We start from the raw sequence: 17,869 nt of genomic DNA on the forward strand, positions 1-17,869 counted from the left end.
GACAAATGAGGAGCAACCTTACAAATTAATTTCAATAGACCTAAGTGCTTTGCTGTGACTGCCCTGATCTGGAGAATCATGGACAAATAATTGTCTACCAAGAAGCCAAGGTTCTTGGCAGAGGCCATTTGAACAGGCCAGGCACTGAGCCTGGAGGGCCAGTAGGTGCTCGTCCAGAGATCTGCCCTGTGCTTGAGAATATTTAGCTCAGTCTTATCAGCGTTTAGCTTGAGGGAGCTGATACTCACCCTGTTCCAAATGAACTTCAGGGTAGATTGAAGTTCCTGGTGAAATTGGCCAGTACCCTCAAACTGGAAGATGAGCTGGGAGTCATCAGCCTGGCCAGCACCTCGATGGCTGGAAAGCTGTCAGCCTGCCTAAAACCCATCATACGGTCTATCGATGGAACATAAGTTCAACACTGTCTATCCTTGGTCCTTCAGTTCATCACACTCTATCCATGGCCCATAATTTCACCACACTCACTAGCCGTGGGCCTTAGGCTCACCACAATAACTGCCCATAGGCCTTAAATTCATCACACTTTCTGTCCAATAGTTCTAAGTGCTTCAGTCAGGACATGTGCCAAAGGCTTGTCAAGCTATCTGGCCATGGGTCTCAAGTACATTAAATTGTGGTCTGTGTACCTCGCTATACTTTCTAAAAATACCCACACATGTTTCATATATCTACTGTTTAAGTCCTAAGTAGTGGTCATGTGTTTCTGCTCTTGTACGCTATGTCCCCTGTCCCGTCTCATTTTTGGCTGTGGGTTGTCGCAACAGAAGTCTCTTTGGGGCACTGGTCCTAATTCTTACCGTCAACCAGTAAGCATAGATCATATATGCATGTTGTGCCACTGACATTGTCATTGAGAATTGGTTCGGGTTTCAGTGTCTTCATGTTCTCATTTAGTACTCTCATTGATACTGTGTGCTGCTCAAGTGGGTGCCTGTGTCTTTCCTTAGCTGTGGTTTTACTGTGGGTGGTTTCCAGTGGTTCATTTTAAGTGCCATGAATATGAATCCACTGCAACATACAGAGGAATGCTTGAATGAATCTCATCCACTGGTGATGGCTGTCAGCAGCATTCCATTCCATTGTGTTTTGTCTGCTGTGCTACTCGTGACAGAGAGCAGTCAAACACATATGAACCCTGGTCTTGCTTTAATAGGAACAGTGCAGGCCAAATTATCAGGCTGGGGCCCCTACAGCTGAGAACTTATTAAACTCCAGGCATTTTCCATCCCACTTAGGCCTCAGCAGTGAGGTATAGCTTGAGTGTCGTGGAACAACGAGCACAAGACCCATGTCTGGTCATACCCATTCCAATCAAGTTGTCTACTGCCATAGAAGAGATGCATGAATTAATCTCAGCCACTTTTGAATGATCGGGCTGTATTCCAGTCCATTTTTTTTTTGCCCCTCTGCTTTGTTAAATAGATATCAGCCACATGCAAATCAGCCTTGGTCCTGTTCCAAAAAAGAACAGTCCATCCAGAACTGCCATACCAGAGTTCGCCCAGGCAGCATCATACGATCTAAAAGCTAAGTTCCTTCATACTGGTGTCTTCATTGAACCCCTGCCCTATGTCTCTGTCTCTCTGTCTCCAGGTCTGGATCCTGTTGTGCATGATGTTTTTATTCCTGGTGTCTGTGGAGCTTCTTCTGCCCATTCCTATGACCTCATCTCTCTGTGTTTGATTCAGGTTTGTCTAGCTCCAATGTTCAATGTCTGTATTCCACTTTTTCTGGGTCAGATTTTCCAGTTTCTGTGTCCCGTCCCAGTGCCTGTTTTCCCTAATCCCAGACCCCAAATTGTGCCCTATTCTCCAGTGTTTGCGCCCCAACCGTATTTGTTGCCTCCCTGCCTGTGCCGTCCATTTACATGCCTACCCCTATTCTCCTTTACCCAGGCCTGTGTCTCCCCTTGTCTCAGGACTCCATCCCTATGCTTGGGTCTCCTTGTTTCTTTGTCTTCTGATCCAGTGCATCAGCCTTCTATATCTGCTCGCTGTGCTTACTTGTTCTTCTGTGCCCGTGGACCCCTCTCTGCCTCTGTTCGCCGCCGTCATACTCTCTTGTCTCTGTTACTTTGTCACTTTATTTGTGTCTTTCTATTTTCCATTCTGACTTCTTTGTCACCCTCTGCCTTCATCTCTACAGCTTGTGTGTATGTGACCTGGATTGTGTATCCTACTTGCCCCATGACTACCCTCCACTCCACCCCAGTTCTGTCCTATTCCTTCGTCTCTTATCCTCACATCTGTGACTCTCATTTCTCTGTGCCTGCACCCCTTTTCCACTGTACTTGTGTCTGTTTGTCTCTGTCTGCGTTTCTCCTGTCAATGTGTACGTTTTACTCTCTTTCCTTGCTGGTGTTTCTACTTTCTGCCCTCATGTCGCCTTCTCTTTGCCTCCATCTTCCTGTCACTGTGCATGTGTATCTTTGTTTGTCACTATGTCTGTCCTGTTGTACCTGTGTTATTGTGCCTCTTTGTTGGTCTTGTCTGAATCCCAGTGTCCCATATCTATGTCCACCTCATCCTGTGTCAGTGCTTTCTTGTTTCTCTTGTCTACGCCTCCATATCTGCGTATCCTTGTCCTTGCGCCTTACTTCATGTTTGTCAAGTCTGTGTCTTCTTGCACCAGTAGCTGTCTTTTCCTGTTTATCTTGCCTATGTCTCCTTGTCCCCGTGTATTTGCTGCCTTATTTTTTTCTTGCTTGTGTTCCTTGTCCCTGTGATTGCAAGTTCTTCTCTGTGTCTTCTGTGCCTCCTCATCCTCATGCATTTGTCTCCTTACCTGTCCTGTCCTTGTCTCCTTGTCCCCAAGCCTGTGTCTTCTAGCTTGTCTAGCCTATGTGAACATCACCAGTACCAGTATTTTCTTGTCTTTCCTGCATCTCCTTGTCCTTGTGACGATGTCTTCTTGTTTGCCTCGTCTGTGCCTCCTTGTCCTCAAGCCTATGTCTCCTTATCCATCCTGTCCGTGACTCCCTGTCTCCATGAGTGTGTCTTGTGCTCCATGCTACTAAGATGAGGGAATGACCATGTTATTGCTGAAGTCAAATTGCTTAAGATTTCACGACAATACTTGAACAAATGGATTGGCAAATAATTATAATTGTAAGGGTGTTTTATAATTTCAGGCACTTTTTCCAGGTCCTTCGTAAGTTAGCGTACTTCTTATGGTGTGACATGCTTTCATATTTACCTGAAGAATAGTGAAAGGTCCGAAGTGTCTGTGAGGATGGAGAACGAGGTCTGAATCAAAAATGTTTATACTACTTTGATGAGCTTTCCAGGTATATTCTCATTCCGAAGCTTAGGGGGATCCAGTCAGAACGTTGCCTACAATGTGGACCGCTGAGGAACCTCTTCTGTATTTACACTGCTAGACTGGAAACTGAGCTAGAATTGATGCACCACTTCTGTTTTTCTGGGCCTAGAAGTCTGGAACTTCTAGATATGTTGTCGAAGTTTGACACCCCTCACAATATATTTAGGGATGGTTAGATTCGCTATACTCCCCAGGTGTTCTAACACGATTTGTTCCATCCCTTGTTTCAGCCTTCCTTGAACGCAGAGCACAACGTGGATTTTCTGAGCGCTGGCGGAGTGTTACTCCAGACTCTTGGCACTGCACCTGAACTGAAATTGGCACAGTGCTTCCTGTTTTGTGAATTTATAGATTTCCAGCTTGAGGGTTTCTTTGCAGTTAGAGTTTATTTTTGTCTCAGGCCTTTTAGCTTCATTGCCAAGTACCTGGGTGTTTGCATGAAGTGCTCTGTCATGTTGCACGCTGTTCTTAATAAGCAGTGGTTTTCCATAGGCAGCAGGTTATTGGCCTCAGGCTATGAGTGATGGAGGCTAGTGGGCTGAGGCTATGGGTGATGTAGTCTGACTTCTAAGCAGGGGAGGTTAGTCGTGCTGTTGAATGTGCTACTGCTGGGGTGCAAGGCAGTGCTGTAGTCTAGCCTGGAGAGAAATAGATTTTGGACAACTGTACAGCGCTCTGGTTCAGTAAGCCGCTCAGGTTTTGGTGCGCAACTGTCAATGTCTAGCTTTTCACTTTGCTCTTTGTCTCCATGTACGGATAGTTTTTATCCAGGTTGGCCATTTTACATTTTCCTCAGCCCACCAAAACCCAACACCACCTGTGTTTTGTGGTAGCTATTTCTCAGCAGGACAGGAACATTTAGGGATGCGGGAAGGCCTTAGCTTTTGGGCCTGAGTGTGTTGTCCACAGCGTGACACGGGCCTTAGTGCGAGAAAGTAAATGTGTCCCTTGGCTGCTATAAGAACTGTAAAAATATACTAATAATCAGGGTTCAGTGCACCCCTCAGTGCAGTTTCATCCCCTGCACCAGTGGAGGCCTCTTTTGGGTCCTTCTAGAAGCCTTACAGGGACGTCGGTGAGTGCACCTATCCTGGGATGGATCAGCTGGGCTTCTTTGGGACTATTAAGCGATTGTTTTGGAAGTGGTGGATATAAAAACACACACAGGCGCAACAGTGCAGATCAGCACCACAGCAAACACTGATTAACTCGAGCGCAGACGTCAAGATCACTGTATTGAAAACCACACAGGTGCGATAAAGAATTTATTGCCTCTGAACCTTGCAATATGAGGTGACATCAGTTTGCTCGCGAGACTGTAAACTGTTCCCACTGTTTTGAGACTCGACCTCTAATTTCCGCTCTTCCCTCCTCGCTCCCGGCGATTTAACTCCTTTCCACGCGCAGATCAATGTAACTGACGCCGCCGAGTTACGCAAATCCTGTGCGACTCCAGGGCCGCGGTTTGTTCTGAGGTCTGGTTTGTGGTGCCCACAAGGAGCCACCCGGGAGGCGTGTTTGCTCATGGGGAGGAAGGACAAATGCTTCGGTGCTTGAGCTAACATCCGTTTTGCATGACTGGTGACTTTTGGACGCCCTGCTGAAAGCTGGTCCAACAAGGCAAAATAGGCTTGACAAACTGCCAAAGCGCAGCAACAGGGCCTGGGCACACCTCATGCGGCCCCCTGGTGAAGGGTCGGGTGGTGGCCTAGGGTGGAGAGCTAAGGTGGGCCTTCTCCTAGAACAGGTTGCAACGTGCTGTTTGACTTTATGCAGTGAGACCTGAATCTTGTCCAACAGGTCTCAGGAGGACTTTTCACTTTACCCTTCTGGCTTACCTGTTCTCTGTCGGAGTTAGAACTTAGACCGCTAGGAGTAGCAATTGCCACCCTTTGCATCTTGGTGCCTCTAGCATAGTCCTTGCTAGGCCTATTCTTAAGTCGTTTATAAAGCTGCGCTTACCATTGGGTGCTTCGTCCAAGACAAAATCTGAATTTCAGAGACCCTGGTGATCTTCAGAGAAAGATCAAAGCTACCTATTCAAGTACTATCTAAACACACTTTAGGTCCATGATGAACTTGTCAGCCTCCTGTGCTTACAGTCTTTTGTCTTTTCACCTTCTCCGAATCCTACTGCTGATCCCCATCTTCCTAGGTTTCCATTTCTTTCTTCCCTATTTTTTTCATTTCCTCTTCCACGGGAACCCTCTCTGACAAGATTCTCTCCCTCCATCTCATTTAGATCATTGTGGTCCAGTGATACCTGGACTCACTCTACTTATATTCTCATCTTGGTTAGCTGGAATTTAGCCTGTACTCTGTTATGTTACTGTTGGTTTTATGCAAGTGATAACGCTTATCAAACATTTGTTCTCTGAGACATGTGACGCAATGCAAAATTAATAAATTAAAAAAGTGTAGAACACCATAGTGAAATATCTGCCATCACTTGTCCGCCGAGAATTCAGATGAATCCTGAACAATCTTTCTTTCCACATTTTACTGATGCATATTCCCCTGTATGCCATTATTTCAGCCTGCTGTGCATAGCGTAAATCAGTGAGCAGGCTCATGTTCTCTCTTTCCTCGATCTCATCAATCCAGCCCTGGATTGCCTTACTTTAGATGTATACAATCCATTGTGCCACCCTTGGGCATCCCATTTGCATCCAGTCTGGAGTTAATCCCAGCTCCGCAAACTTCTTAATTCACTTTGCCTTCCTGCTGTTCAGTGGGCGTGATCTCCATCTATCGAGTTTATGATGTAATTCGTGAGTGCTTCGATAACAGTTCCCTAGCCAACACTTGCCCACGGCCATATTCATGACAACCGTGGACTGATAAGTTTAGAGAGCCAGCTCTTCTTCATGTGCCAACGCTTGGACTCTCTCTGCCTCGCCAAGGTAAGTTCTGGTCCGTTCTGCTGGAAAAAAAGATATTTTATGTGAGCTTCGAGGATGACCTAGATGCTCAGTTGATGTAATGAGAATCACAAACCCATCTTGCCCTCATCATTGTTCAGTTTGGATCTTCCCACTATCTTGCCCATTCCTTCTAGCTACTGTCAGTTTTGCTTACACCAAAATATTTCCAACATTGCCAGAAGGTAGATCGCTGGCCCGAATCCATGCATGCTGTGACCAACTCACACTTTTACCTTTGAAAGATTGACAAAAAGGCGTGCTTTTGAATTGTGTGATGACAATACCCACTATTTAACCACCACCGAGCTATTCATTTTGACAACTTCATGCTTGCACATTGAGCTTAAAGTGCACGTATTGTTTCTTTCTTCCTCTATTTTTGTGCCATTGCAACCTATTGCCATAGCAACCGCAATTCTAGCAAGTCATCCTACTGATTTCCAGTAACGCTTTGCAGACCTGTAAAGACCTGCGTACAGAGAGGCGGCAGACCCGGATTGAAAGAAACAGAGATAAACTTGAAAGGCAATGTGGCAGGTCCCATTGGCATGGAACATGCTTGTCTGACCAGTCCTTGGGCTATTTCTTTTTAAAGTTCTTTTAATGTCTAAGGGGATCATTATGACCCTGTCACGGTCGTAGTTGGATCGCCGCCAAAGTGGCGGTCCAACCGCGACATTATGACCGTGGAGGAGCTGCCATGGTCAAACCACTGACACCGCCAGGCTGCCGCCAGCCTGGCAGTCCTGGTGGTTGTAATCCACCAGGGCAGTGCTGCCCTGGGGATTACGAGTCCCCATACACCAGCCTGTCCATGGTGGTAAACACTGCAAATACACTTGGCATGGGCTGTGCAGGGGCCCCCATGCACAGCCACATCGCGCATTCCGAATTATGGGCAGTGGATTGCGCGACGGGTGCTGCTGCACCGCCACACTGCCGCCGGCTGCATTAGGAGCTGGCTACAATGTTAAGGCCCTGTGGTGCTGGGCCGGCAGGCAAAAACTCTGTTTCCGTCCGCCTACCCTGCGGGGAAGCCATAATAGAGCCGGCGAAGATGGTGGGATGGCCGCCCACAAATGTCATAATGAGGGCCAAAGTGTTGTGCGTTGGAGTTAGTTCATCTGTTGATACCTATATCTTACAAGTCAGTGAGTCCATTTGTTTCCATGTCTCTTTTTCTTGCCAATAGCACCCACTCTCACCTCCTTGATAGAAATATTATCTCATCACAAGTTCTTCATATCAACTTCTCCACCCCTGTACTCCGTGCCACCATGACTTACCCCATTCCTGCTATCTGATCACTACATTTGAACATTAGTTTCCAGGATTGCTAGGAGGAACTCTGAGCTCCTTTCACCTTATTGTGCCCTCACAAGCCTTCACCTGTCTCTATGCCCTCTCTTTGGACATGATTTTGTCTACAAACTTGACACATACTGACTGCTCAGCTCTGTCTGAAAAGTGGGGGTTGGATGGACATGTACTGCCTGGGAAATAGAGCTACTAAGCAGTGCCCTGCCTTTAAATGCACAAAAAGATCTAGGAATTATGTCTGTAGAGCAGAGTGGGAAAGTAAGTGTACAAGGCAGTGTTTAAAGAATAGGCTTGTAAATCAATGGGTCTGATTTTAAGTGTGGCCACCGTAGGGTATTCTGTCAAGATGAGGGAGGTCATTGCACCTGCCATTCCGAGAAACCTCCGCCCACCAAAACTAGCGTGTCCGCCAGCCTCACAGAAATACTCACAAACTTGTTCATTTTTCAAAACAGTCTTCCAAAGTGGAAGCTTGTTTTTGAAAACTGAAAAACTAATGAGCCCCACTTGGTGAACCTTATACTGTCAGGGTTATTATTTTTTTTTTTTTAGTGTCCCTCGCCCACAGGTTTTACTTGGTGGTGATAGACAGCAAAAGAACACACAATGCACCATTCCCCCTAAATAGGGCGACAGCGTTATGTGCTATCTTCCAACGGCCCATACTCCACCAGGCCATCAGAAGAGTATGTCAGCGGCAACTCCAGAGTAGGTTTCGTAGTCAACATGCTAAGGATCCACCATCCATCACCATTGTAACGGCGTAACCTCTCCACCAAACTCTAAATCAGCCCCAGTGTCTGGAATTTCAATGTCAAAAGAAACACGAAGGTATTAAGAGTGGAAAGCAGGGTCCAAGATTCAGTATACAAGGCAGTGTCCTGAGTTGGTAGCAGAAAGCAATAACAGGGAACTGGGTGCAGAAAGAAATGTTGTTTTGGGATTAGGTGTAGGAAACAATGTGTAGAAATCAGATGTGGATAACTGTGTCTGGGAATTAAGCCGGTTAAGAAGTATTTGGGTCTTAACCATTTAAGCAATGGTGAGGAAATGTGTGACCTTAAGAATATGATAGAATTAAGTGTATAAAACAATGGCTGAGAATTAGGTGAACAAAACCACACCTGGGTTTTTTTGTGTCTAGAGGCAGTGTTAGGTGATTAGGTGAACTGAGAAGTGTGTGACAACTGAGTGCAGAAAGCAATACCCATACATTATATACTCATTTACTGTATTTTCTATTGAGACCTAAATGTCACCTTGCATTCACTTCAGAGTGGGCACTTGGCATATAGGAATTGGGTTGAATAGTAGAATGTTCATGGATTGACAGCATCTGATCTCTCAGGGGACTTCGGAGATGGGTTGGGCTGGCAGGGACTTGGAAACTAGTGTCCACACTACCACAAAAGATTGAAATCTTAGAAGCAGGTTAAACTACTAGTACAAAGCGCAAATAAAACAAGCATTTGCAATGCAATGATTCTCGCGTTTGCTTGAGTTAGATCTATTAGCATTGTAAATTTCTTACTGTACTTTTCTTGCCACATAAATTGAAAATGAAAAGTAAAACAGTTGATATAAGCAAGCCAATTCAAAATGCTGTGACCGTCATGGGAGTGAGTGCAAAGGAGATACACAAAAGGAAAAATAAGTTTGCTTGCAGGCAAACGTATCGGCAAACGTGCAATTATCCATGTAACAGGGTCGATGGCAAAGGCAGTAACAAAACTGTTCCAAAGAGGGACCCGTAAAGCATTTAGCAATGATAAAGGATTTGTAAAAGGCAAGCTCATGAACAAGTGATAGTGATGGGCGTGGTTAAAAATCCACAGATAGATTACATGTCAGCGCGCTTTCACTCGACCTAAAAAACTAGTCAGTTCCCTACTATTAGGAAAGATGCAAGAAATGACAAACCCTTCTTTAGCAAATTCAGCATGATGGATGTCCTGGTTCAAAAGAATAAGGTTGTACTAGGCCTTTCGTAACTTCCACAAGGAGGGCCTATACAACTCCTGTCCCCTAGACCTCGATGCCCAAGAATGTCAACTTTCTCCAGAAAAGTTTTTACGTTTTGCCATGGGACACTCATAAAAGAGGTTAGAGTCAGTCTGTGCGTGCCTCGAGTGCCTTACACTAACAGACAGCTTTAGAATTCTTCCAGAAAAAATGAACTGTGGATGACTGACTGAGGAAGCCAGGACCGTCTCCGGCGGGCATTCTTTCAGGTGCATGTTATTCTCATTGCCCTTTGTTTGCTTCCAGTTTTTACTAACGCAGCATTGTGAAACTGAGGGTACAAAGGACTTCAATTTTGCTCGGGTGTTCCTCTTTCAGGTTTTTATTGAGTGGACAATGTCGTTTTGGGGAGGGTAGAGAGCCATGTCTGTGAAATGGGCATTTATGTTTATTTGCAGGGTAGCATTTCTGTGCTGAGAGAGACAGACAATGAGGCTGTTACAGGAGTACAATGAGTTAATGACAGGGTCTTGGTGGGGTGAAGTATTGGGTTGTTCCAGATCCCAGATCCTGCTGATGTTAGGGAGTTGGGAGAGGGCTGCCAATGCACCGGAGGTAATGCAGAGGACACAATGCATTCCAAGATTTCAAGCCTAAAGGGCAGAGGCGTGGGACCTGTGGCTGTACAAAGGAGATTGGCAGATATAATGTTGCAGCAGCGGTTTGATGAGGGGGAAATAGGAGATTTTCACTTTTTGTCAAATTAAGCACGAATGGTGTTGGCTGGGAGGTTGTTGGCTGGGAGGCAGGCTGTAACCTTGGAAGGCAGATTGAGAAGTGAAGACAGAACAGGAGAACATTGGGATGCCATCAGTAAACATCTGGTTTGACAATCCAGTCGGATGAACATGTGGATGGATCAAGGAGGTGGAAGAAGAACAAGGAAATAGAGAAGAAGCCGTCCTTAAGGTATATGTAGAATCAGGAAAGCATTGTGCAGCAGATACCAAGGAAGGGAGGAGTGGTGAATAAGGTGACAGTTCTCACTACGATGAAGGCAGCATTATCACTAAAGATGACCATACAAACGGCGAGGAAATCCGATAACTCGTTTTCCTTTTTGGAGAGGGTCGAGTGTGCTGTGTGTGTTGCACTGACGCAGAAAGTACTTGAATTGTACTTGCTGCAGAGTTTAGGACTCATACTTGAAGAACTGATTTCTCAGAACTGGATGGAAAATTGGCACTTACTGTCACTAAAATCCTCTGTATGCCCGTGTACACTGAGAGTGCCTTCCAGGATGTCTACGCACTGTATACTCTTCGGACTGTGAGCAGTAAACAGTAAAAACATTCTTGGAAGTGCTGGGTTGGAGATTATTCCAGGAGTCCTGGAACTATTTGTGCATTTTAATTAAGTTAAATTTGTTTCTGTGGAAAAAAATGCTCATCCACCAAAACAGCAGCTGATTCCAAGTACTATATTTTAAACAGATGTCTAATGTGTGGTTATTGAACACAGGGGCATCCATCCTTAACAGAGATGGACCTGTGTTTGGAGCTGGACATCCTTTACACATTTTAAGTAATAGTCCAACTGCCTTGCGGTATGATCTTGGGCACAGACAAGCTGGGGTTCTTAGAGAGACTTTATTAAATGAAGGAACATTAAGACTAGAGGGGATAGGGAGCTTTCGATGAAAATAATAATGGGGTAAAACGCAAGAAATAGGCTTTTGTGACAGGGCACGAACGAGACAGGGAGCCTGTCATGAATGAATGACATAATGAATATAAATGAGTCACTGAATACACTTTAATAGCACCCAGTGCCCCATCTGGATCTCTTAGTGTTGATGTCAGCCACATATCAGAGCCATACATCAAGAACATCTGTTGTTGGAATGGAAGGACTACCCCGAGGATACACATTATTCATACTTTTGTCTCCTGAATATAGTGGATGTTGCCTCTCATGGTTATTAGTTTACATTCGGCCATCCACTATAGCTCCAGGATGGCTGGATCAATGACAGATTTTTTGTATAAGTACTGAATGTGTAAATAAATTCCATTATCATTGCTCATTTATGCTTTTATCTTGCATGGCTATCCTGAAATCTGCATTTGATCCAGCCCTATTGGGCCTATACAGCATACCTTTAACCTCTAAGGATTCTGAACATGTTGAGATCAGGGAACTGAAGAGCCAAAGTTACCTCCTAGGCAAGACAATTTTCCTACAGTTATACTGGTGCTACATTGTGCAGACCCTTAAAGGATGGGCAATGACAACAAATCTTACTCTGCCTGATTCCGGCCAACAAAACGACTGTATCTGACCTGGTATCTAAACTCCCATTTTCCAGATGTAAATCAGTGTAGGACTAGTTGGAGGTCATCTGGAGTGATGCCTCATCTTCTCACGGTCACTCTCTGGAGACCTCTTTGTTTTGGAATCTATGGATGCTTCCAGAGTCTTAGAGTGCCACCATTTAGTGCAACCAGAAATTTATTATTTTTTCCTCTGTAACCTGCCCTAGAGGGTGCTGTAGTACTCTAGCATGGGATTGATAGTTGCCCTGATTATAATGGCGCTTTACTGGATTAAAGGTGATGGCGGCTGACTTTTTAATATGGCGCACTAAAATATGAAGACCAGCCTTTAGCACCTGTGGTGGGGCTTGGAGGAACATCGTTGATTCTAGCTTGATTCCTCGTTCACACACTTTTATGCTACCACAGGAGCTCTGCCATAAGTGGGAGGATTCAAGTTTTATAGAGGGCCGCATTCTCCGTGCATCCTTATAGAACATTTTCCATTTTGTCAGCATCCTCTTGTGAATAGCTATTCACTCTCCAGGCTGAGGGTGGTCTAGACACGCCTTAAGTAGAATTTGTATATCGTCAGCATATGATAAATGCTAAGGGTCCAATTTTGTTGATTGCCATTATTTACAGATCTCCGCCGGGTTTGTGGAGATCTCTGTACTTTCAGAGTTGCCACTGCCATGGTGAAGGCATCACATGTTTCCTGAGCGGCCGCCATATTTAATGTGGCTATAAAGAAACTTTTTTTTTTTTTTTTACAGATACAGAGTCCCAAAGTGGTAGTTTGTTCCTGTAAAACAAAGAATTCATAACTGACACCAAGGTAGTTTCTCCCAACGGGACAATTTTAGGTTTCGACTACCAAAAAGTGTAAACTGTCTGTTGGTGAAAATACCTGTTATCAACTTATATTGGGCATAGGGCCCGCCCATTGCTTACCATTGGTTGGCTTCACTTCACTCTCATTTCCTTGTTTATTATTCACTAGGTTGTGTGAGATTTGTTTCCTCATCTTGTGCTTGTCCCTCCCCTGGAGCACGAACACACTCTGTGTGTCCTTCCACTGAATGCTTTCCAAACACTACTGTTTTCTTTTGGGTTAAGCACTTGATGAGAGTGCATATATTTTCCAGCTGTCTCCCTTTTGTTCTACTCTACCCACGGACTCCGTGTTGCTAATTGTTGCCCATGTGCTTCGCTCCCACCCTTCTTGTAGCTCCCACCCTTGTGTACTTCTCTGCCCATGTTGCTTTCTCACTTGTGTGCTTGTCCCCTGCCTGCCCTGCTTACTCTGTTATACATAAACTATACAAAGGTTGATGGGAGAAATGATTGCAAATAGTCTAAACCACTGACAATCACTCTGAGTAGTATTACAAACCATTGATTTCACCCACTGTACCACTTTATACATAGGAATACTCCATTACGGAATACGATGTGACACCCGTCAGAAGGAAACACAAACAACCCCAAATTAGTTTCAGCCTCATTAGGCCTCATCACTGAGGTACAACTGGGAACATGTGCCACAGTTAGCAAGGGATCACGTATAGGCATACCTTTGGCCCCTTATTGTGCTACATCAAACACATAATAGCTGATGGGAAGAGTACTAATATAGTAAAATAGTCTAAATCACTGGCAATCACTCTGGGTAGCATTCCAGACCATCATTATTTTACCTGCTGTGCCATCCTCAGCAGACACCCATCTTATGCAAATCATTACTTACCCTTCTCCCCATGGGCACAGTCGACCCCAATCTGCTAAGCAAGACCGGCTGGAGAAGAAAGCACAAGCAACCCAAGACTAGTTTTGGCATTGTTAGGAATCACCAGTGAAGTACAAATTGGATCCAGAAGCACAGCAAGCATGGGGCCCACATTTGGGCATTTCCTTGGTCACTTAGGGTGTTACATCAAACACACCAAAGTTGGTGGGAAGAATAATTGCAAATATTCTAAACCATGGGTATTATTCAAACACATTATTTTTCCCTGTCGTACCCAGTGGCGGCTGGCAACTCTGAGAGAGGTGGGGCAAGCAAATGGATGAGGGGTGAGAGCATTCACGAGCGCTAGTTGCAAGGCACCTACGAAATAAAATAAAAAATATCTTACCTTGCTTGCTGCAGCCTGCACGATGACATGTCCTCCTGCTTTGGTCCTCTTCTGGTCTCCTCGAGGCTCCAGTCAACTCCCTTAACTAATCCTGATTCTGCTCTCATTAATCAGCATGAGAGCAGCACCAGGATTGGATAGGGCGGGCTCTCTCTGCGCTTCTAAGAGCACTGGAGGCCTGTGCTTTGGTATGTCTGGCTGGCTGTTCCAAGACGGCCGGCAAAAAAATACAAGCCCACTTTAAACTTAAAGTGCCCTGCCCATCATTGCTCTCTGCTGTTGCCAGTCAGCATCAGCCCGCGACCGTCCTGACATTCGGCTCGAGACGGGGTTATTGAAAAATAAAATGGTAATAAATTAACTTTATTTCTATTTTATTTTTAATCTCTGGAGGAAAATTAGTGGGGCGATGCTCCTCTGCATTAACAGAGGAGCCGCCTCTGGTTTTACCGCTCTAGACAGAGACATAACTTAGGCAAATCAGTACTGGCCTTGCTGAACTCCTGAACTGCAGTTCAGGAGCGTCTCCACCAGAAGAGATCACAAGTACCCCCAGCCTGCTTGTGTTTAGAATGATTGCAAGCATTCCCCCCAACCCCTTACATATTTTTGAATTTCAAAACCACAGCATTCCGTCCCTAATTGTGGTTGATCAGAACCACCCTTCACAAAGATTCACAGAAAATTCCATCTTGCCCCAATTCTTGGGCATCGTTAATCATGTTCGAAATGTGCCTGGGCAAAATGGACAGGGCTGTGTTGGTCTGAAGTTTTGTGTTTTTCATCCAGTAGTGATTAAGATTTGCAGAACATTTATACTTATATTGGGTAAATCTTGGTTGTCATTGTCTTTGGAATTGGAGAACGCTGCTTCTGGAGGGTGTTTTGTGCCCCTGTTGGGGGTGGCTCATCTATCTATATGTGGGCAAGCACACATGCTCAAGCATGTGTGCATGCCTTCCTTCCAGGTAAAGTGATTGTGTTCACACATAGCTACCACCACGCCTTACACATGGGCTTGTGGGAGGGGTGTAAAACATGGTTTCTGGGGCTTTCTTGATTGTAGTGGTGTGGTGGGCAGATATCACCCCATGATCCTGTCCATACTGTGCCACAAAACTAGTAACTGCCACCAAGCAGGTGACTGTCATACAGCTAGCTAGATGGGAGTACTTACCTGACAATGGGGCTCACCTCAATACTCTCATCTCACAGGAGACCACAGTTTCTATGCGGATGTCAGGACTGTTCCTGTTGGGTCTCTGGGAAGCAGAGCCCACAGGTTGGGGGTCGAGTTTGGTAAATTTGCATGGAAAATCGAAAGAATTGTGGCATTGCAATAAGGTACTCAGAGTTGGGACATTTAGGCCCTCATTATGACCCTGAGGGTCACCAGACCGCCAGGGTCACGGTTGCGGTCAGACCGCCACCAAAGTGGCGGTCCGACCGCAACATTATGACCGTGGTGGACCCGCCACGGTCGGACCGCCAACACTGCCAGGTTGCCAACAGCAGACAGCCTGGCGGTCTCAGCTGTTATAATCCTCCAGGGCAGCTCTGCTTGCAGCGCTGCCCTAGGGATTACGAGTCCCCTTTCCACCAGCCTTTGCACGGCAGTAGCCCCGCCATGCAAAGCCTGGCGGAAAGGGTGTGCTGGTGGCCCCATGGAGGCCCCTGCACTGCCCAGGCACTTGGCATGGGCAGTGCACGGGCACCCATGGACAGCCCGGTTGCGCTTTCCACTGCCCAAATTATGGGCAGTGAAAGGCGCGACGGGTGCTGCTGCACCCACTGCGCCGCCACATTGGCACTGGCTGGATTATGAGCCAGCGTCAATGTTTAGGCCCTGTTCACCGCAGGGCCGGCGGGTGGAAACGCTGTTTCCGCGCACCGGCCCTGCGGTGAACTCTTAGTAGGGCGGGCAGGCGGTGTTCCGGCCACACAGGCGGCCTGATGGCTGGACGAGTTTTGCGGGTGGCCTCTGCCACCCGCCAAACTTGTAATGGGGGTGTTAAGTCTCTCAACAATAATCTTGGACTTTGTTTTCTTATTGACGCTTACTATTTACTGGTAACATAACGATATTACAGCCTTTGTCCAGTCAGATCAGGCTGCTTCTGTTCTCATTTACTCCTTGGGGCCAATATTCTTGCTTGGAATTCAGTCCAGTCAATTTTGTCTGCGAGTAGCGCACTGATTCAAACTCGGGTGGGGTTCATAAAATCGACCGTTTGCAAAAAAACACCTGATACACCTTGGCCACATGAAAACCTGGTGGCACTTGCTCTTGGTTGATTCGCGCCTTGTACTCTGTCTTTCCCTGTGTAAAAACATTTTCTTTATAGCTTGCTGGCTTTTTTTTCTTGCTGGGTATTCTTTTGTTGGCGCTAGTTTCAATGATCTTTTCCCAAACGTTCTCCTTCAAACTCATTCATAAGTAGTCTGCTTTTTAGTATTGTAGATGGCGCCGAGGTGCCCCACTTCAGCTGCACCTCAGTGCTTTAAGTCATGATGGTGTTCCCTGAAATTATTTGTTTAGCCTACACTGTTCATACTGCATTTTCTCCTGTGTATGTGTTTAAACAAACGGATTAATTGTGCAGTGTCCATGACTCTTATCTGAGAATCCTTTATATTGTCACCTTTGCCTTCCTGTTTTATGCTGCTTGGCTGTGCAAACCTGTCCCTTGCTCCTTAACCCCATCCTCGCTGCGCACCTCGCGCGCTGAAGGTCCATCAATCGACCCCGCCGCATTTTTACGGGCTTGTCCCAGACCAATTTAATCACCCCATCATTAGGCTTTGTGTCTTTATCGATTGTCCTTTTCTTAGCCACGCGCCAGGAGTTCATCCTTCACGCTGCGCTTGTGCCTCTGCGGCATTTCACGCGTGCCTTAGAGCAGCACGTGCCCCGCAAGGGTACATACTCCTGTGGATACAGGGAGGTGCCATGCCACTGGCATCTCTAGGAGGCTGGGGGGAGTGGGGGAGGGTGGCACAGATCTGGTCAGTGGCCTGCTATATTTGTCCTGGTCCCACTACCACAGCTGTTAGATGTCACCCTTTGGCGGCACAGAAAAACAGGCACTGGCATTGGGTCTTGCCTTTGGGACGTACTGGACTTGCTGCCGCTTTTTGCTAATGCTGTATTGGCAAAAAAGTCACTGTTGGCGGTTGCATCATTCTATAAGCGTGCACATGCATCATTAAGCATTTATGCCTACAGAATGATGGAGCAAGGTCAAGACAGATTTGCATATAGCTTGGTCCAAACTGAGGTGACATGGTGTGCAAAATAATGATGGATTGGGATGCGGCCCGAGTAATTACCAGTGGCTGAGATTAATTAGAGCATTCCATCCATCACAGTTTTGTACACAGTCTACTAAATGACATGGACACCATTTTTATTTGATCAATTTAGGATAAGGAGTGCCACTTAGATCTTACAATAAAAAAAAAAAGAAATTGTAGGTGCACAAAAGTGCTTTTGTGGAGGGCCAGCAACAATTTGCTGCCTGGCCCTTTAAAAAGTACATATTTTCTAAAAAAAATGCATATTTTTAAAAAAAAGAACAGTGGAGCTGGGAGGTGGACTGGGACCGGAGAAGAAGGTGGGGGGAGAAAATTGGGGGAAAGCAACAGGGAATCAAGTCACAAGTAAGAGAGCACCACAGGGCAGAAGGAGAAGCACATGAGGAAGACAGCAAAATGTGGGTAGTGAGAGAATCACAAAAAGGAAACAGTAAAACAGAGCATGGTTTGGATGCAGAGGGGAGAGTACACAGCAGAGTGCAGTCACACGAAAAGGCTATCAAACACAGAGGACAGGCGTGATTATTTTTGGGGCTGAGGGTAACTGAAAAAC

The 17,869-nt window shown here is 45.9% G+C and overlaps 1 protein-coding gene across 3 annotated transcripts in view; it reads left to right on the forward strand.

Moving 5' to 3' along the window:
* The window catches only part of ANKRD13B (ankyrin repeat domain 13B), a 353,565-nt gene that overhangs the window by 75,062 nt on the left and 260,634 nt on the right, over positions 1-17,869 (forward strand). The gene's annotated exons all lie outside the window — the stretch shown is intronic.

This window comes from Pleurodeles waltl, chromosome 3_1 (genome assembly GCF_031143425.1).
Source record: "Pleurodeles waltl isolate 20211129_DDA chromosome 3_1, aPleWal1.hap1.20221129, whole genome shotgun sequence".
In the NCBI taxonomy this organism is placed as follows: domain Eukaryota; kingdom Metazoa; phylum Chordata; class Amphibia; order Caudata; family Salamandridae; genus Pleurodeles; species Pleurodeles waltl.